Source organism: Nyctereutes procyonoides, unplaced genomic scaffold, assembly GCF_905146905.1.
Source record: "Nyctereutes procyonoides isolate TBG_1078 unplaced genomic scaffold, NYPRO_anot_genome, whole genome shotgun sequence".
Taxonomy (NCBI): domain Eukaryota; kingdom Metazoa; phylum Chordata; class Mammalia; order Carnivora; family Canidae; genus Nyctereutes; species Nyctereutes procyonoides.
Window position 1 is genome coordinate 42,940,899 of NW_026575139.1, and position 21,900 is coordinate 42,962,798.

At 37.2% G+C, this 21,900-nt stretch overlaps 1 long non-coding RNA gene across 2 annotated transcripts in view; it reads left to right on the forward strand.

Annotated features, from left to right (window-relative positions):
• Nucleotides 1-21,900, forward strand: part of LOC129496175 (uncharacterized) — an 86,949-nt gene that overhangs the window by 16,637 nt on the left and 48,412 nt on the right. Inside the window, exon 4 of one of the 2 annotated variants that reach the window (XR_008661677.1) lies at nt 7,433-7,577. The exons of the other annotated variant lie outside the window; for it this stretch is intronic. This is a non-coding gene — a long non-coding RNA (uncharacterized LOC129496175). Of the gene's footprint in view, nt 1-7,432; nt 7,578-21,900 lie in introns of those variants that run through there. 2 annotated transcript variants of the gene reach the window in all.

Below are 21,900 nucleotides of genomic sequence, written 5' to 3' on the forward strand. Positions count from 1 at the left end.
AACACATTTACTAAAACTGCCCTCCTCATAATGTAAACACTGTTTAGTGATTTAAAAACTTAGAATTTTTACTGTCTTCATTATCTACATATCATCATTATCAGCATTTATTTTCATCTCCTGTAGATGAGCAGAACACCAGCTACCCTCCTTGTAACAGAGCATCTGACCTCTGTGAATATAAATATGTATAATAAACATTTACATGTACATTGTATTCAAAAAGACCAAGTTCCAAGAACATTAAAAATATGACAGGGAGAAAAACTATATGCACATTCAGGGTCAATATTTGGTATTAAAGAAACACCTGGAATCACCAAAAACCTTTGGAGTTAAGCACTAACTTTCTAGGTTGGTCCTCCAGATCAGAGAAGTATGAACTCAGCTAGGTATGGGGAAAATAAAGGACAGCCTGGAAATTAACCACATCTGTTACGCTCATTGAGACATAAGAATTTAACTTTGGGAACTAGAGGCTGTTTTAGATAAACTCCGTTTTAAAAAATCCTTATTCAAAAAAAAAAAAAAAAAAACCCTTATTTAAGGACCTCTAAACACAGCACCAAATACTGTCCTCAGATTCTTAAGCAAAACTGGGTCTGAAATCAATATAGGCACTGTTAGAAAGGATTTGAGGATTGAATCAGAGAATAGGATTTGGCTCCTAGGACACAAACCATGCTACTAATCCCAGGGAAAGGATTTGCCCGTTTAAAGGATTATAAATTTTTGAAAAGCATATTCTGTTGATAATACTTTTCATTTCCTGCAAATCAAATTACTGAAGGATATTTTTATTGTACATAGAATAGGACAATGTTTTCATTGTTGTTGTTTTAATATCTTTTGTATAAAAGGGTACCAAATTTCAAAATAATTAGATATGAATTTTCATAGCCCCAAATGGTGACACATCCAAAGACTCTTTAAATGAAGCCTACCAGCAAACTAGAAGACAATTACATCTAAAAGAAAGTATATTTGATTTCTGGCACTGGCATTTATGACAGTATGGAAATATCTCCAGGTTTACATGATGATAGCACAGAGACACCTAGACAAGGAAGGACAAGACCAGCAGGCTTACTTGGTGGGCTCTCTCCTATCTCCCATCCTGGCATCTTCTCACCCTGGACTTATTTTACTCTAGTGAAACAAAGGGCTGCAAATAACATTGAAAAATAGTGCTTTAGTGAGAGAAAAGCTCATTGGTTCTTGAACTTCCTTAATGGAACTGGCTTTCCAGAAACTATTTATCAGACTTAAAAGAGAAAGCAAGCAAGCAAGGGAAACATCTGAGGTCATATAACACTTTAGTCTCCAATATTCTCAATGCCTCCCTCTGTGCACAGACCTCACTTTGAAGTTACCACCAGCCATAGGCCTAGAAAATCCACTCACTGGAGACCATGTCTAATTCTTTGTTCTAAAAGGCACCTAGATAGTTTTCTCCAGAGACATACTCAGCAGCAAGCAGCAGCAACAATAGCAGCATATTTTATTTATACCAGCCCAGCATAGGACCATCCCTACAATATAGTAGTAAAGATCTGACCCTGTGGGCTTTTTCTTGTTCTGAATTTTCTGCTGTCACTAGGACAAAGGGCCCACCATTTCTGAGAAAGGAAGGGCGGGGTGGGGCTGGGGAAGGAGACTGCCTGAAGTCACAGCATAATGCTATTAGCCTGAGTTCTCCCATGACGGAGCCAGAGCCCTCACTGGGAAAGACAATTACATGCGAAAGGGTGATAACCTCACCAGGCAGTAACTTTCTGGGAACTCCTAAGTGTTACTACTATGCACAGGTTATTAATTTGATTGCCTTTCAGAGAAGTAGCCACACTTCAGGGGTCCTCTCAAAACCTAGTCAACCCTTCCAAGGTTTGCCCATCTCTAACGAGCTGGGTCTTTTCAGCAATCATCTAACCACATGATTTCCTTAATTCTTAGCCAGTTGCACAATGACAAAGATAAATGAGGCTTTTCCAGTTGATTCTAAAATAAATTCAAGATTGAATTAATATGAATGGAAATACTTTTTGTTCAGGTAAAGGGTAGAGGGAAGAAACCGCATATGTGAGATTTGCCGACACCTGCTAATATATATACTGTGTGTCCCACATTGAGGACATAGGAGTGGCAGAGGTGGAATAATGAATTCTGGAACCCAAAACTCCTAAAGTGGTGAAATGCCATCATATTCACTCAGTTTCAGTAGAAAGTAGGAAACTTAGTTATAAAAGAGAGCTTTTTGGGATTCTAATACTATCACTTGTTCAATGAAATATAACAACTATGTTATTTCTAAAAACAAAGGTTGAAATAATGTTGGAATATCTCCAGTCTATTAATTTATGTGCTCCTCCAGCTCTCATTTGTATTAGGAGTAAAATGGTGATGGGAGATCTTGAAAGTCTGAGAATAGCAAAAATTTAATGACGGCAGAGGAAAAACATATTACTTAAAACTGCACCAAAAAAATGTAATCTTCATATTGTAAGAATCTAGACTTAGTAGAAAAAGATAGTTCTCTACTTGTTAAATTAACATCTCACCATGTACCATTAACTCTTATTTGAGATATAGTTACTAGATACCATCTGATGAAGTGATAATTGTGTGTAAAATACTAGGGATTAAAGACAAAGAAACAAACAAAAAACTTGACTGCTTAGTCTGTCACAGGACCTCATAATCTAATGGAAAGAAATAGCTCACACAGACCTAACAACACACAAGATCTCAGAGATGACCATTCCAAATGAAAACAAAAAACAGAGGAACAAAGGCCCTGAAGGCAAGTAGAAATCAGTAAGAACAAATAAGGTAAGTCAGGGATACCTTTTCCAAGGAAACTTGAGGTTTTGGGTAGATTTGAGAGGATAACATGGCTGGATGGATAGGAGAAAGGAAGATATTTCAGTGGAAGTGAAGACCCTGAAGCACAATCTATTTCATTATTCTTTTCCTTCTACCTTAACTTGCAACCTATTCCTCTCCTCCTAACAAGTAAAGGAAGAGTAGATATCACTTCTTTGGTTAAGTTATAAGGACTGAAGGGTAGGTTCCAGTTCAAGATGGTGATGTAGGAAGACTGAACCCACCTCCTCCATGAAACACACCAAATTACACCTATTAATAGAATTATTTCTCCTGAAGAACAACTGAGGGCTGATTGAAAAGCTACTGAACAATCAAAGACAGAAAGAATGGTAAGAGAATAGTAAGAGAGACAGAGACATAGTAACAAAGGGAAACTGCACCCCCCCAACTGGGAACAGCAGTAGGGAGGGATAGGACTGAGGAGCCAGGAACAGATCTCTTCATCCCTGGGCACAGAAGAAAATGCTGCAATTTAAAAGAGTTACTAATGTATAAAAGAGACAATACTAAAACACTGCCAAGCAGCAGAGGAGCTGTGGAAAAGTTCTCCAGGTCAGAAGGATTGGAGAACAACAAGGTTTCTATTCTCACACACTTGGAAGCATGGACAGGACTGTGGGCCAGTCCTTTTGTCTGGATGGGCTTATGACTTCAGCAAGCCCAGGATCCACAGGTCCACACCAGCCCTAGATACAGTGGGACACAGAAGAGAAGCTGTGTTTAGAGGGGCTGTGGAAATGTGGGAATTCTCTCTCTCCTTTTACCTCAAGGGCCCAGTCCAGAGCAGACCAGCTCATGGTGAGCTTAGGACCTCAGCAAATGCAAAGTCTCCAAGCCCCACCAGCCACCCAGTGGTGCTAAGGAACAGAAAACAAACAAGGTTTTTTTTTTTCTTTTTTAAATTGTTACTGTTTTATTTTTTCTCTTTCTCTTCCCTTATTACTCCCTTCTCATTTTATGTATATATTGTCATATTTTACATCTTTTTATTCATATTTTCCCTCTGTCTAATTATGACTGATTTCCATTTCTTTTCCACTTAAAGAAGTCCCTTTAACATTTCTCTCAAGGCAGGTTTAGTGATGAAAATACCTTTATCTTTTGTTTGTCAAGGAAGCTCTTCAAATCTGAATGATAATCTTGCCAGTTGTAGGTTTTTTCGTTTCAGCACTTTGAATATATCATGGATATATTGTAAAAAATTGTAAAGATTCTACAGAAAGCTCGTAGAAGTAATACATGAATTCAGTAAAATGGCAGGATACAAAAATCAATGCCCAGAAATCAGTAGCATTCTATGCACTAACAATGAAGTCACATAAAGAGAAATTTTAAAAACAACACTATTTACAAATGTACCAAAAAGAATAAAATACCTGGGAATAACCAAGAGGCAAAAGACCCGTACTCTGAAACTATAATACACTGATGAATGAAATTGAAGATGATACAAATGGAAAGATATTTCATGTTCATGAATTGGAAGGATAAATACTGTCAAAATGTCTATGTTACCCACAGCAATCTACAGATTCAATGCAATTCTTACCAAAATACCAACAGCATTTTTCACAAAACTAGAACAAATAATCCTAAAGTTTGTATGGAACCCTGAATAGCCAAGGCAGTAATGAAAAAGAACAAAGCTGGAGGTGTCAGAATTCCAGATTTCAAGATATACAACAAAGTTATCATAATCAAAAGAGTGTGGTACTGGCACAAAAATAGACCCATAGATCAAGAGAAAGGATAGAGACCTCAGAAGTAAATCCATATGTATATGGTCAATTAATCTATGACAAAGGAGGCAAGACTATACAATGGGGAAAAGACAGTCTTTTCAATAAACGGTGTTGGGAAAACTAGAGAGCTACATGTAAAATAATGAAACTGGACTACTTTACAACACCATACACAAAAATAATCTCAAAAAGGATTCAAGACCTAAATGTGAGACCCCAAACCAGAAAAACTCTAGAAAAAAGCACAGGCAGTTATTTCTCTGACGTCATAGCAACATTTACCTAGATACATCTTCTAAGGCAAGGGAAACAAAAGCAAAAGGAAATTATTGGGATTGACTACATCAAAATAAGAAGCTTTTGCACAGGAATGCCTGGCTTGCTTATTTGGTACAGCATGCAACTCTTGATCTTGGGGTCATGAGTTCAAGCACTACATTGGGTATAGAGCTCTCTCTCTCTCTCACACACACACACACACAGCTTTTGCACAATAAGGAAACCATCAACAAAGGAAAAAGACAACCTACTGAATAGGAGAAGATACTTGCAAATGATATACCCAATAGGAGTTAATGTCAAAAATATATAAAGAATTTATACAAATCAACACCAAAAAAAATCTGATTCAAAAATGGACAGAGGGCAGCTCCTGTGGCACAACGGTTTAGCACTGCCTGCAGCCTGGGGTGTGATCCTGGAGACCCAGAATTGAGTCCCACGTCGGGCTCTCTGCATGGAGCCTGCTTCTCCCTCTGCCTGTGTCTCTGCCTCTCTCTCCCTCTCTGTCTCTATATATAAATAAAAAAAAATATTAAATCTTAAAAAAAAAGATTAAAAAAAATGGACAGAGGACATTTTTCCAAAGCATGCATGCAGCTGGCCAACAGAAACATGAAGAGATACTCAACATCACTAATCATCTGGGAAATGCAGATCAAAACCACAAGATAGATGACTGTTAGAATCAAGAAGAAACAAAAAGTGTTGGTGAAGACGTGGAGAAAAAGGAACCTTCATGCACAGTTGGTAGGAATGTAAATTGACACGGCCACTGTGGAAAACAGTATGTAGGTTACTGGAAAAATTAAAAATAGAAATACCGTATGATCCAATAAGTCTACCATTAGAAATTCCCACTCAGGGAAAACAAAAACACGGATTTAAAAAGATATATGCACCCCTCTGTTTACTGCAGCATCATTTACAATAACTAAGACATGGAAAAAACTTAACTGTCCATCAATAGACGAGTGAATAAAGAAAATGTGCTACATAAACACAATAGAATATTACACAGTCAAAAAAAGGACTAGATCGTGCCATTTGAGAGATGGATGGACCTAGAGGGTGTTATACTAAGTGAAATAAGTCAGACTGAGAAAGACAAATACCACAAAATTCCACTCATAAATGGAATTTTAAAAATAAACAAACTGGGGTGCCTGGGTGGCTCAGTTGGTTAAGCATCTACCTTCAGCTCAGGTCATGATCCCAGAGTCCTGGAATTGAGCCCTGCATTGGGCTCCAGGCTCAATAGGGAGCCTGCTTCCCCCTCTCCCTCAGCCTCTCCCCCAGCTCATGCTCTCTCACTCTCAAATAAAATCTTAAAAAAATAAACAAAAAGCAGAATCAAACTAATTATTTGATTATTGTCAGATCCTGCAAAGCATTTTTATTATTGTTATTAGCAACAAGCAAATAAAATCATATCAAACTCTCCAAACTCAATTCACACTCTTTTATAATGGTAAGAAGATAGACATGGGTTTGCAGGGGAAAATGATCATTTACTTTCTTATTATCTCATCAGTTACATACATAAATGTTCATAGTCAACTTTATGTTCCCATTATTTATGTGTCTGAGGCTAGAGACTAATAATAAATACCATGTGTTGGGCACTTAACACTGTCCAGGACCAGGCCTAAGTACTTTACATTCATTAATTCATTTAATCCTTATAGCAACACTAAACAGTTTTTCCAAATTCCCAATAGATACTAATCTTTAGGAAACAAGAAATCCGGAATCCCAGAAATGTTTGTGAGTTCCTGAAATCATAAATTATTCTGTATGTTAGTGATATTTACCAAGGAAAAGCTTTTAGTAGTGGTTGCTGTTTTATTTTGTTTTGTCTTAGTATTTTAGACAAACTATAAAGAACATATTTTAGACAAACTTGTAAAGAACTATGCCCTATAGTGAATATTCAGAAACTGGAAAAAGCCAGCAAAAATTATTGAATAATGCTGGAAAAACTTAACATTCAGATATTCTAGCAAGATTAACAGCACTACACAGAATCATATGTCAAAACAGCTAACTTAAGGACTTATTTTGCTTCCATACGCATTCTTTCTTAAAATACATAGGATTTGTATGAAGTATAGCATATATACAAATTTATTGATACTTATTTTATTCACAAGAATGACTCATTATTAGTCACAGAGAGAGCCACAAACAAGCTCTTGTAACATGCTTCATTAGATTTCTATTGCTGTGTAACAAATCACCACAAATTTGACAGCTTAAAATAACACAAATTTATCTCATAGTTTCTGTAAGTTAGGTCCCTGGGGCTGAAATCAAAAGCCACAGTTCTCATCAAAGGGTTCAGGGTCCTCTCGAAGCTCACTGGTTGTTGAAAGAATTTATTTCCTTGTGGTTTTAGGACTGAGGTCCCCATTTTCCTGCTAGCTGTCAGTCAGGGACCACTCTTAGCTACTAGAGACCACCCACAGTTCCTTGCCTGTGGCCCCAGAGGCAATTCACAACCTGGATGTTTTTCTTTCTTCCAGTCCAGCTGGAGTGCTCTCTCCGTTTTCTTCTTCTGTGACTAGCCAGAGAAAACTCTCTGCTTTTAAAACACTCCTGTGACTAGGTAAGATCCATGTGGATAATTCCCCCATCTTAAAGCCAACACATTTAAGGCCTTACTTACATCTCCGAAATCGCATCACAATAACAGTTAGATTAGTGTTTGATTGAATTACTGGGAGAGAGATCTGGATCTCTCTTTTCCAGAGATCTGGAAACTCGGGACTATATAATAATTTTCCTACCACATATGACAATAGCCACAAGCTACATATGCTGGCCACCTATGTCATTTGAATTTTCTAGGAGACAGATTAAAAATAGAAAAGAAATCAGGCCTAATTTATGTTAGTAATATGTTTAACTCAAAATATTCAAAATATTATCATTTCAGTATGTCATCAATAAGAATTATTGAGATATTTCACATTATTTTCCCCCACTAAGTCTTTAAATTGTATTTTACATTTATAGCAATTCTGAGTGCAGACTAGTCTCAGTTCAAGTAATCAATAGACACATGCTATATTGGGCTGAGCAGAATTCAATTATGGCTGTTTTTCTCCTACACAGTCCTGGCACAGTTCTGGAAATGTTTATCTTGACTTTCATTCTGATAGCAGTTCCTGCTCTTGCTTTCAATGTGACATCAGTGATTATCTTAAAGCCTATAATATTTTTATGTTTATTATTAAGCTTTAATTCTCATAAGAGAATTATAATAGTTTGTGCTATTTTCCCAATTTCTCAACTGATTTCTCACAGGTTCCAAGATTAAAGAAAACATACATTCCCTGGGAAATTCTGGGAAGGAATTCCCACACAGAAATACTACTATAAGATATACACTACAGAAAGTAAAATTGAGGCTCAAAGCAGTTAAATTATTGTTCCAAATCACACAACTAGTGCAACTGTCTGATCAACCACTGGGCTACAATACAATATTGTCAATTCTTGTGTGACCAGAAGGACAAAGAAGCCATCCTTCCCCTTCACTCCCCATTCTCACTATGTTAGAGATTAATTCTTGTCTAATACCTTAATCAGATGCACACCTGGGAGCAGTATATTCATACTTTAGTAAGCTCCTTGAACATGCAAAGGAACATCCAGAGCTAAATTTGCAGGGGAGGGCTGGAGATTGCAGAATTGCTGTGTAAGAACATAGAGGTAAACCCATACAATTAATAGTCAGGAGGTTTTCTGACAAACATGCCAAGACAATTCAATATGGAAAGCATAGTTTTCCCAACAAATGGTGCTGGGACAACTGAATATCCACATGCAAAAGAATAGTTAGACCCTTATCTCACTCTATATATAGAAGTTAACTGAAAATGGATCAAAGACTTAAATAAGAGAGCTAAAACTATAAAATTCTTAGAAGAAAATGTAGGTATAAATCTTCATAAGCTTAGATTAGGGAATGGTTTCTTAAGAATAATACCAAAAGCAAAGCAACCAAAGGAAAACTAAACATATCGGGCTTTAACAAAATTTAAAACTTTTGGGCTTCAAAGGACACTATCAAAAAAGGGAAATAACAACCAATAAAACAGAAGAAAATATTTGTAAATTATATTTCTGATAAAGGTCTAGCAGAAGTACTATTACAACTTGACAATAAAAAGACAATACAATTTTTTAAGTGGCCAAAAGATTCAAATAGACATTCTTCAAAGAAGACATAGAAAAGCCACTAAGCACCTGAAAATGTACTCTACATCACTAATCATTAGGGAAATGGAAATCAAAACCATAATGAGATACCACTTCACATGTACTAGGATGACTGCAATAGTAAAAATAATGTGTAGAAAAAGAATGTGTGACAATAATGTGGAAAAGTTGAAACTTTCATCCCTTGTCAGTGGGAATGTAAAATGGTACAGCCACTTTGGAAAATAGTTTATCAATTTCTCAAAAAGTTAAACATAGACTTGCCATTTAATGCAGCAATTCCACTTCTAGGGATATACCCAAAAGAATTGAGAATATATGTTCATACAAAAATTTTTGCACAAATATTCATAGGGGCATTATCCACAATAGTTAAGCACTGAAAATAAACCTAATACTCATCAGCTGGTGAAGGGTACACAGGCCTATCCATACAATGGAATATTATTCCATCATAAAAAAGAAAGAAGTACCGAAGCATACAACAGCATGGATGATGCTTGAAAACATTGTGCTAAGTGGAAGAAGCTAGACCCAAAAGATTATATATATGTTACATGATTCCATTTATATGAAATGCTCGGAATAGGTAACACATAAGGACAGAAAGTAGATTAACCATTGCCAGAGCGGGGAATGGAGGCAGAGGAATGAGAATTGCTAAAGAGTATGGGTCTTCATCTGGGGTTATGAAAATCTTTTAAAATTAGGCAGTGATGATTGTTGCACGACTTTGTGAATATACTTTCTGTCTTACCAAAACCTCAGTGAAGTCTCATAAATACATAAAGATTTCGTATAAATGTTTGTTTGCTTGGGTCTTTCTCTGTGTATGTAAGAGTGTGAAATCAAGTAAAAGTTCTGAGTTCTAAGTGTAGGTCAACACATCATGGAATAGGAATATAATGTGACAGGTGATCCATCTATAATCAGAGCTAATATGGGAGCAGCTGGAGTGTGGAGCCAGAGGTGGGCATGGGAATGTGAGCCCTTAGAAATTTGCAAAAATTTGCAGAAAACTTTAGGAACATGCTTGACTTCCTACGACCACGGAATGGAATTTTTAAATAATACCATGTAAATCTTAAGGGCAAGAGTGACTCCAACACGTGAGTGGTCAGTACAACTTGGTCTAAAGAAGATCATTATTACTTCTTTTACATGAGAGTTAGACCAGGCCTGCTCTCATGAGGACTGTTATGTATTTCAAATCTCTAACCTTAGTTTCTCGGTTTCATAAAAGTGAGAAGTTTAGTGTAGATCCTTTTTCATGCCAAAATTCTTATACCCTGGAGGATTAAAAAACAAGCAGCTCAAGTTTTCAATTCAAAGCTTTCTGGGTTGAAAGCTTTTTTCACTGATAATTTACCCTCAAATCAATAAAACCTCAAATAAGTCAGGAAAATCACAAGGATGGCAGTATTTGCTAACAGCACTATAAAATGAAGCTCTTTTCAGCTGAACATACAGAGCAGGAGGGATATCTTCCAGACCTACAATTCTTAAAAATTTAAGGTCCAAGTCAATATTGTGTATTTAGAAATGGTTTTAAATTCAGAGTAATCTAATTCGTAAAATGCAGAAGGGTGATTTCCTACTTAAGGGGTTTTCTTTTCTGCTTTGGCAACTCTCCTCTGTCTCCACAATGATAATCTCCCCAATGGCCTTTTCCCCGTAACACTTTCCTATGTACCAAGTCCAAGATAAATCAATATGAAGTCTTTATTACTGTCTCATTATACTTAAAAACCATGACAAATGTGTACAGTGGTCAAGAATGAGGTTCTCGGATCAGAAAAGTCTTCTCCTATCTAGAATGTAAAGTCTGTGAGGGCAGGAGATATGTCTTATTCCAACACTTGGCATAATGCCTGATGCAAATCAATTGTTTTGTAACCATTCAAATAAATGAATAGTTGAAATACTAACTCTACCACCATGATGTAGTTCAGTGATGTAGTTCAGTTCCTCTGTTTCCCCATCTGCAGAATAGAGATGATTTTGTTTCTCTCAGAGAACTTTCAAAAGTGTGGTGTATGCAATAAGCTTAGCATAAGGGCTGGCACATAGCACTCGCTCAATCCATGGTCCCTCTTGTTATTTTTATATCTGTCTTTGAAACATTTCTTGATACACATTATGAAAGTCTTTTAAAAAGTGAGTGGCTTGTCACACGAATCTGACTACCAGAGCATCACAAGGATAAAGTAATTTCAGTTCAAAATAAAGGCCAACCCAAATAATCCGGACAGAATACTTTTCACGAGGGAGCTTTTATTTGCATGAGAAATCTAAGACTGGAGGAATAAAAATGATGTTTTCTATTCTGATCTCACATAGACCCTAAGAAAGCACTTCAAGAAGAAAAAGAGTATTGTCATCTGTTTTCACCTCCTACTACTGCCATGGCTCCTAGAGGATCCACCAGACCCTATTCCCATCTTTATGACTACTTTAGAAACTTCAGTGGAAATCAGGAGTAGTGACATGAAATCTATGAATGGAGAAATCCCACTGCCATAATTCATACCCCAGAATGTCTGATTGTTCAGTTTTGCAGATTAGCATGTGAACAAACCAATTTAAAGAAATGAGGACATGCCACGTGAAACACATTCCTCTTATTTATCTTGACAAGGCATGATTCTATTTTGATGATTTATGTTAATGTTTTATTGTATAGTGGTTATGCCCTGAAGTACATTTTATAAGACAAATGAAGTTTTAGTAATCCCAGACATCTTCTCCAGTATTCTCTTATTATGTCTTTGCTGAGAACTCATGCGGGGGAGACCACCAACCACTGTGTGAGTAAGGAAGTTTGTGAACTAATGAAATGAAAAAAATCAGTCAAATTCTACAGTAGTGAGGGTCCACAGGCAGTTCCAATGGGATTCTGTTTTCACACAAAAATGGTTTATTGGCCTTCATCATAATAAGAGATGAGCAAACTCTGCTGTATTTAGGTTTCATCAAACATCAAACCTTTTTTTTTTTCAAATGTTTTGGGTTTGCCAAAATCCAAAACACGTTTTGCCCTCAGCATTTTTCCCTTCATTTTCAAACCCCTGTGTATTTTAAGGAAATTTAATCCTTATGTTTCTGACTCATTTACACTTAACACGTGAACATGTTGTTTCATAAGACTTATTTGACGTCTATGAAGCCTTGTAAGTCTTCTAAAGCCCTTTTTCCTTAGTGGCAGGAAGCTGTGTGTTGCAAAGACATGTGAACTTGAATCCCCAATGAGTGGGGGATTGGTTTGGAACTCAAGATTTGTTAAGATACAGTGTTAAATTGAGTTAAACTTGGTAAAATCCATTTTCTCTACTATAATTACTATCCTATACTTCGGCTCATGGCTTTTAACAATGAAATTGCTGAGGCCACAAACCTCATTCTTGACATTCCTGTGATATATACCACAAGCTGGATTTCCATAAAGGAGGAAGGAGCTGAGGTCATGGTCTATCTGTGGCCAGTGGAGTACGGTTTAAATTCTAGACTTTCTAGCTCCCTCTAGTCACAAACCTCCATGGAAGCCGTTGTGTCCTGGCTGTTCAAACTAAAAGGTTCCTCTGCAGTCATTGTCTTTGTCCTTTTGATCTTCTCCGGTCTCACAAAGGTCTGTGTGGGGTGTGAATTTTGGAATTCTACTAGACTTGGATTCAAATTCCAGTACAATCACTTCCTGAAAGGCATGTAGGATGGGAGGTGAGTGCTGTCTGGACAAAGACTCTTTCTTACCCTAGAAATTCAGAAAATGAAACCAGAATAGTTAGTGATCAATGTATAAAGTCTAAATCCAGATAGTTGACTGTATTGGGGAGTGAAGAAATGGAGAGACTTCTGTTTCTTCCCTATTCTTATATTCGTCCCTCTCAAGTACCCTTCATCCTTAAGCAGCTACTTCCACTACAGCAGGACCCCAGATGGGTCTAGAAGCCTGGTATAGGTCGGGCACTCAGAGCCATTTCCAGGTTCCCCCTGGAGCAAATATAAACCATGAGTTTCCTGATGTTTCCTCCTGAAGCCAGAAGTGTTGTGGAGTGATTAGTGGGAAAGCACAAGGATTTTAGAGTTAATCAAATCTGGACCTGTATCTTGCCTCTACCACTTCTTAGTTGCTTAATTCTTGGGAAGTTAACTGTATCACTGAGCTCTATTTTCTAATTGCAAATGGAGATTTAAATATATACTTATAAAGTGATGGCACAAATTAAATGAGGTCAAGTATGGTAAGTGCTTAGTGAGCACATATTAGAAGCACCATGAATAGCAGTTGTATTCCTTGTTATTACTGTTGCTCTTGTTCTTGTTTTTAAACCAGTTCCTATAAGGTTTCTGATAACTGGAATCCTTCTCTCTACTATTTACAACCCCTTTTGCCATACTACTAGTATTTGTATAGAATATCCAACAAAAGTATTTGGCTCTATTTATTTTTTGTCACCATTGGATCTAGGGTGTCAAATTGAATAAAAGTGCCTTCCTGTCTGCCCACATGAACAAAGAATTGAGATAATCTTTTTTTTTAATTTTTTAATTTATGATAGGCACACAGTGAGAGAGAGAGAGAGAGGCAGAGACACAGGCAGAGGGAGAAGCAAGCTCCATGCCGGGAGCCCGACGTGGGATTCGATCCCGGGTCTCCAGGATCGCGCCCTGGGCCAAAGGCAGGCGCCAAACCACTGCGCCACCCAGGGATCCCGGGATAATCTTTTTTTTAAACTAATCTCTACACTCTGTGGAGCTCGAACCCACAACCCTGAGATCAAGAGTTGAGTGCTCTCCACACTGAGCCAGCCAGGCATCCTTGACATTGGGATCATCTCTAGCCTAACCTTTAAGCTATGATCTTCAGGACCATCTCTTCATAGGCTCAACGAAGGTTGACTTCAAATATATTTGAAACCTTTCCTTTAAGGGTGTCTTCCCCTTTTCTTCATTACAATAGATTCCTCCTTTCTCTTCACTCTTCTGTAAACAGACACATTTATCAAAGGCCTTCTTTCTGCCTTCATGCCTTTCTATAGCATTTTCTTCTGGTATTTGTGGAGTACTTTCTCACTTCTCATCTCCTGCAAGAAATATTCTTGGTTTAAATCTTATTCTCTCTTCAAAACTCATCCCTCTATCTTCCTCCACAGATTAATAAATGACTCTACCACCTTCCAGACATTCACACCCAAAGTCTGGAGTCACTTTGGTTTCTCCTTTATTATAGTCCCCTGCATCTAATTGCTCTATTGATTCTACTTCGACAACAAATGTATTTATCCATCTTCTTCTCTCCACATGCATCACTAACACTCTGGGCTGATCCCACTATTCCCTGAGGCCTGTGCCACCTGTAATGTTTTTCATGTTTTCACTCTTCATCTCCTATGGTCCATCTGCCACATGATAGAACTGTCTTCTTAAAATGAACATCTGATCATGTCACCCTTTTACTGAAGACTTGTAGTGGTCTTCTAATGTTTTTAGGGTCCTACAAGGTCCACATAATCTAGCATATCCTGTTACATTCTCTCTGTCTCACCATGCACCACACATACTACTCTTTCAATTTTTCAGAGGAGTTGATCTCCTTTCCTCATGGGGGTCTTCCCTCTGTTAATAATGAGGCTCTCCTCTTCTCCCTTAATTGGGTTAATTCCTGTTCTTCCTTCTTGTCAAAGCTGAAAACTCACTTCTTCTGAAAAGCCTTTCCTAACTTTCCTCCTATACCTTCACAGCACCTAAACTCCTTTAGACACTTAGCACAAGCATCACTGAAAAATTTAGGGAAGACTATTTGTTTACTAGCTCCCAGTTACGTCATATACCTAAACTCCAAGAGGGACTGTGTCTCTTGCTCACTGCTGAATCCCCTTTGTTAGCAGGAATGCCTCAGTCTGGTTTGCTCTTAATAAAAATGTCTTCAATTAATTAATCCAACCTACCTCTGTGCACTCCTGCCCCATGTCCCTTCCCATATAAGTTTTGGTTTGCACAGATGAAATTTCTACTAGTCCCAAAGTCCTTTAGTGGTATAGTCAAGGCATTTGATCTGGTTAAGGATGAGATTGTAAGCTCTGTGTGGAAAAGCACCACACTTTCTATTTCTTTTGTTTTCACCACACATTTGCTGCTCCTAATTCTATAAATCATATTTACTAATGTTTACTGGCTGGCTGATAACTCATGCTTTTCCTAGACAATTGATTTATCTTCATGATTCATCCTTTCTACAATATCCCATTCTTGATTTAACTATGGCAATATATGGTAGATAGATTCATATAGATAGTTGTGTAGTTACATAAGAATATATTTATGGTTGATAGATTCCTCTATCAGCTGAGTGGTAACATGAAATCAATATTGTTAAAATTCAGTAAGTGTTTTAAAATTTTAATAATTATTAGCTTAATGTTAAGTAGCTTTAAGTAACATTATGCTTCTGATAAATCATGTTAATTCTAAGTTATGACCCAACTGGTTGGATGAAGGTCATCTACATTAGGGAAGGCAATCTCCTTTATTCAGTCGTCTGTGAATCTTATCTAGAAATATTTTTTAAGGTTTTATGTATTTATTTGAGAGTGAGAGAAAATGAGAGACAGAACATGAATGGAGGGGAAGTAGCAGAGAGAGAGGGAGCAGCAGACTCCCTGCTGAGCAGGGAGCCCAATGTAAGGCTCCATTCCAGGACACTGAGATTAAGACCTAAGGCAAAAGTAAATGGTCAACAGACTGAACCACTCAGATGCCCCTCTAGAAACATCCTCACAGACACACACAAGATTTTATTTATTTAGTCATGAGACACACACAGAGAGAGAGAGAGAGAGAGAGAGACAGAGACATAGGTAGAGAGAGAGACAGGCTTCATGCAGGGAGCCCGATGTGGGACTAGATCCTGGGACTCCAGGATCACGCCCTGAGCTGAAGGCAGAAGCTCAACTGCTGAGCCACCCAGGTGTCCCAGGCTTTTCTAAATTCTTCTGCTTTTTTTCCTAAGAATTTTTTAAAGTTTAAAAGATTTAAGTCTTCCTTCCATCCACAAACTAGATTAAATCCCCTTACTTTTCATTCCTATAGTCCCCTATCCTTTTTTATTTATATAATTCCTCATCCTTGTAATGAGGAATGTTTAGTATCAGTAATTCTCCTAGCCTGTAGTTCCATGACTGCAGAGGCTGTATATCACTTGCTTTCTGCCATAGTCCTAGGCCACAGAACTGTGCCTGCCCCAGAAGAGGCACTTGATAAACATTTGTTGATTTGAATTATGTTCTAGTTCCTTGATTTTCTGACCATCAGGCAATTATTTTCCAGGTCTGCATCCATGTTGCACAGTATTCCAAGTATAAATGATGGCAGTACTCTTCCCATCTGTTTTCTACTGAGAAAGTGGACCATGGTAGAATTTTTCTCAAGCTTTGGGTTTAGCAGAAATCCATACTAACTCAAACAACCAAAATTCTCTATCTGTTGCTCATTCTTCTGACATACAATAGTGGTTTCAGCAGCATACAACCCAGCCTATCATTGTCTACCCACATTACCCTCAGAGAGGAAATCCTTTTACCTAGGAAGCAGCAAAATTAGATAATTGTGGCTATAATTATTTGCCAATTCAGCTTTGCAACTCCCAATAAACTGTACTAGAAAATGAAATAGAAAAAAACAACAAAGGAAATCCTGATACAATGCTTGGATAAAACCAAACCTGGGGGTTTCCTTTCTAAAAAAAATCTGCAATAATAAATATTCTATGTTTAAACTTAAAATATTATGACATATTTTTCTGCTGTTTTATCATAGTTAAACCATAGCTATTTACCCATTTATACTAAGAGATAAAATCCTAGCAATGCCTTAATTTACATTAACTTCTTAAAAAAGATTTTATTTGTTTATGAGAGACACAGAGGGAGAGACAGAGACACAGGCAGAGGGAGAAGCAGGCTCTCTTCAGGTAGCCTGATGCAGGACTTGATCCCAAGACCCCAGGATCATGACCTGAGCCAAAGCCAGATGGTCAACCGCTGAGCCACCCAGTGCCCCTACATTCATTTTTTCAAAGGAAAAACTGTAACAGCGACTATCACTAAAATATTCACCTAAACTCTAAGATGTCACACATGCAAATGTAGCTATATTCATTATCTTTTCCTTCAGCATTATAATAGAGAAGAAATGAGCCAGCCTAAGTCTCAGAAGATCTACTTTTGATTCTTGGCTCCATCTCTTACTAGCAGGTAACTTTAGCTATCAACTCATTGATGGGTAAAAATAAGATGGTAATGTCTTCCCTATCTACCACTAAAATGTTGTATAAATTAAATGAGATATCATATGTAAACACACTTTATAATTATTTATACATATTAAACTAATAAGAATGCCACATTATATCAGTATTTTTTTCCAAGTTTTATTTAAATTCAAGTTAATTAACAGATAATGTAGTATTGGTTTCAGGAGCAGAATTTGGTGATTCATCACCTACATAGAACACCCAGTGCTCATCACAAGTGTCCCCCTTAATGCCCATCATTCATTTAGCCCATCCCCCCACCACTTCCTCTCCAGCAACCCTCCGTCTGTTCTCTATCTTTGTTTTTTATAGCTTGTTAGTATATTTAATTTTTAAGTAGAGGTTTTTTCAAAACAAAAGAATTTCCCATTAAGATATGATTCATAAATAGTACTTTTAAATAGTTTGTTCAGTTTTCATACTTAACTTTTTTCCGGCAACTTCTTTTCCTGGCTGCATTAGGATATCTTGTACTTTATGGGTAAGGAACAAATAATTTGTTAACTGAACAAATGATTGCTTCACTTTTTTCAGGTTTCAGGTGGGTAATTATTTGGGAAAGCAACACCTTCAGTTAATTCCTTAGCCAATGTACATATAGGCAACTGCAATTTTCAGGAAGAGCTTTAAATCTCAGGGAATTCAATGAATCACATTTAAGTTAAAGATGCTGCAGTATGAAGCACCAGTCAAAATGCCAAAGAAAAGGCAACCAAGGCACCATGTTCAAACTTCTTAGTGAGGCTTCCGTCTTAGAAAAGTATCCCTTGATGGTTTATTTCCACCAGGGCATCAGAGACAGCAGCCTGTTCCACCATCTGGGTATAATAAATGAAGAATTTGAGTCATAAAAATTTCTACCCAATTTAAGATGCACAGTATTGCTTTTCTCAAACTAACTGCCCCTGGCAGTTCTAGTTAATACTTCCATTCAAAACACACACACACACACACACACACACACACACACACACACACAAAACAAAAAACCAAAACCTTAAAAGCCTCTTAAACTGACATTTAAAATAATTTGGGAAACAATGCTAAGGTTTAATCTCTTTTACATCAAACTTCCTGTGAGATATGATTGTACAAACTTCCCCCAACTCTTCCCCACTTATGGCAGACCTGCTGGGAAGCAATGTAGAGGATAGAAGTCAGTGTCCCCTAGAAAAACAAATGTTAGGACAATGTGCATTTTAGATTTATCCACTGAACAGGGCCTAACCAACAGCCACAAGAGCAAACTCAATAAAGAGGACTGGATTCTACCAAGCAAGAACAAAATGTGTGTGGTTTTTTTTAATTGCTATTCTAAAGTTTGAATCTTTGTCAAGCAGTGCCCATAATTTATTTCCAGCTCATAGGAAAATATTTTCTACTTAACTATTTGACTACTACAGCCTCTGTAAGATACTGGTGTGAACCAAGAGTTAAAGACTTAAAAGGGACAAAAAATATATTTTTTCAAAATTAACTATGAGTCATCTTTGATTGACAGACTCTTTAGAAGAAGGAGGAGAGAGAAGAGGAGAAAAGAAATCAGAATGAGAAAGAAATACCTCTTCCACCTCTCCTTAGTAAAAATTTAATTTCTTAATTAGATTTTATTAAGACAAACCAAATTTAACAACCTAAATTTAACAACCTAAAAGAAATCACGAGTCAAAAATTCATAAACTAACTTTATAAGAATGGAAATTTCTATACATGAAAAACGAATAGAAATAAGTTGGCTCAAATGTGACCAAGAGTTACTTTCACTATTGTGCAAAAGCTCATGCATGTACATAAGTACATAAGAACATCAAAATCATCCCTTCAAAACTGAACAAGGGATACAGACTCTCACAGATGGAGAAATCCAAAATAAAGAAACATGGAAAAAAATCAACTGCACTAGTAAGCAAATAATTATAAATTAAGGAAAAATGCTATGCTTTATCTAGTAAGCCAACAAATGTTTAAGAATAATATTCATTATAGTGAATTTGCAGTGAGATATAAACTCTTCAACATTTCTAGGCAGAGTGTAAATTAGTTTAACTTTTCTGAAATAATTCTTTTTTTTTTTTTAAGATTTTATGTATTTATTCATGAGAGAGAGAGAGAGGCAGAAACACAGGCAGAGGGAGAAGCAGGCTCCATGCAGGGAGCCCGACCTGGGACTTGATCCTGCGACTCCAGGATCACAACCTGGGCCGAAGGCGGTGCTAAACCGCTGAGCCACCCAGGCTGCCCCTTCTGAAATAATTCTAACTATAAACTCTAAAAGAATTTTAAAAACACAGTCTTTTTAAGTCAGTATATTCATTTCTAAGGTTCTGTTCTTTAAAAAAAAAAAAAAGTCAAAGAAACTCACCAAAACTTATGTAGCAAAATACACGCAGTTTTCATATAATAGTGGAAGATTGTAAAAAATCTAAATTATAGCAATAAATAACCAAGAGATTTCACAGGATGGTATATGATGTCATCATTTAAAAAAATGTTTCTAAAAGTAAGTGATGACAATAAAAAATGCTACCCAAGGACTTAATGAAAAAGTGGGACACAAAACTATATATGCACCATGACCACATTTTGGTTAAAATGCATGCATAGAAAAAGACAGGAAGGAAATCAAGAATATATCAACAGAGCATAAAGGAATACTATATTTTCTTCTCTGTACTTCTATATGTTTTATAATAAACATTCTTTAAAAAAAATTCTGATTTTGGAATCATAACAATAGAGATGCACTATTGACGCATCCTTGTCAGATAGATCAATCGATTAAACTTGGTTTCAGAAGGAAGTCAGTAAGTGCAAAAAATACATTTTTTGAAAATGTATTTTGAAATATATTTTGAAATACATTGTATTTGAAATACAATGTATGTTGAAAAATACATTTCTAATTTTGAAATTCAGAGCTCAAATTCAACCTGATCCATTGAGCTTTCCATGGAAACTCCCTTAAATATTCTAACTCAAAGAAAACTCTCCCTTCAAAAATTCACATTTTGTTTGCATGCATCTTTTCACTTAATATTTTATAAATATTCCTAATATTGATATCCTCTCCTGAGACCCTTAGATGTGTTAACTGTTATTATTCCCATTTTATAGGTGGGAACAATGAGGCATAGAGCAGTTACATAACTTGCCCAGAATCACACACCTAATAAGTGGTAGAGTGAGGATTCAAATACAGTTAGTACGACTTCTATACCAGCTTTCTCTACCGCATTTTAGCATGTTCTGTTTTGTGGGCATTTTATGTGTGTTTAGTCTCCTAGGTGATAGTACAGTTGCTTTCTAGTTGTGTTAGGGGTAAGCATAAGACATTCCTAAAACTTCTTTTACTTGTCTTCAAAAAAACCCAAGATGGTGCTATGGATTAAGGATGCTGACCATAAAGAAAGCTAACAAGTCAAATGTATTTATATAAGCACCGAACTCTCCAGGGGGAGTACTTTAGAGATTAATATTATTGATTTTCAAGGCTTGTTCTCTAGACATAGATCTCTAAAAGGCAAACTATAGCTCATCTACACAACCGTATGTTCCAGTCTTAATTTCTCTGACACAGCAACATAGAGACTAAATTTTAAATTTTTTAAGGTTTATTTGAGAGAAAGAGGATGTGCATGTGTGCACGCAAGTGCAAGTGGGGAGAAGGGCAAAGGGAGACAAGGAGAAGCAGATTCCCCCACTGAGCACAGAGCCTGACCTAGGGCTCCATCTCACTACCCAGAGATCATGACCTGAGCCAAAATCAATAGTCGGACACTTGACTGATTGAGCCACTCAGGCACTCCAAGACTAATAGAGAGCATGAACAGGAGGAGAGGTAGAAGGGGAGGAAAAAGCAGACTCCCCCCTGAGCAGGGATTCCCAACATGGGGCTTGATCATGATGGGGGAACACAGGGCTAGCTGAGGACAAGGCACGAGCCTGGGGCAGCACATTGACAAGTCCTTGAAACAGGCAAAGGGACATTCCTCTTCAGACTCAACTGCCTCGATGTTCATACTTTGCTAAGGGCAGAAGGCAATCTTTGCCCAACTCCCAGGAGCCTGTAAGTCTACTTTAACCTATAAAAATTCCTTTAGAAATTTCCTTTATCTCTAAACTCCCAAGATACATGTTGGCAATCATCCCCCAACCACATGGTCCACCGATACACATCTGAAGGGTCTCATGACTCAGGTTTTATTGGACGGTAATAAGTGACCTTTTCCCAACAGTAGCTAGCCCCCTCAAGGTCCTGGAAACCATGCTTCCAAAATTCCTTAGAGAGTACAGCTATCCTCAATTCCCTCCCAATACCCTCCCAATTCCCAGGTATATAATCAGCCACCCCTCACAGGCCCCGGGGCAGCAGCTCTTCCTGCCCACGAGTCCTGTCCCGTGCTTTAATAAAACTACTATTTTGCACCAAAGATGTCTCAAGAATTCTTTCTTGGTCAT